A 305-nucleotide genomic window follows, 5' to 3' on the forward strand; every position below is an offset into this window, starting at 1 on the left:
TCAGCTGTTAATTAACTCTTAATTAGCTGTTAATAATCGCTAATTGGCCAGTGACGTCAGCAGGTGGATTGTTGATGAGGATGATGTTTCTCTGTGCTTCAGTGCGCTGTGGAGCTGCACTCCGTCTGTCCTCAGACTTTAGACTCTGTGAGCTGCTGGATTCGGCTCATGGGACTCTGAAAACCAGCTTTCAGGGATCAGACCGGGTCCTGATGTGGTCTCAGGCTTCAGATCAGTTAAAGCTGAGCTGATGAGGAGTCAGAGTTTAAATCTCGCAGTTATGGACTATGGATTGTGGATCCATG

The sequence above is a fragment of the Halichoeres trimaculatus genome, unplaced genomic scaffold (assembly GCF_033239565.1).
Source record: "Halichoeres trimaculatus isolate MK-OKI-2021-1 unplaced genomic scaffold, fHalTri1.1 fHalTri1_scaffold_9, whole genome shotgun sequence".
NCBI classification, from domain to species: Eukaryota; Metazoa; Chordata; class Actinopteri; order Labriformes; family Labridae; genus Halichoeres; species Halichoeres trimaculatus.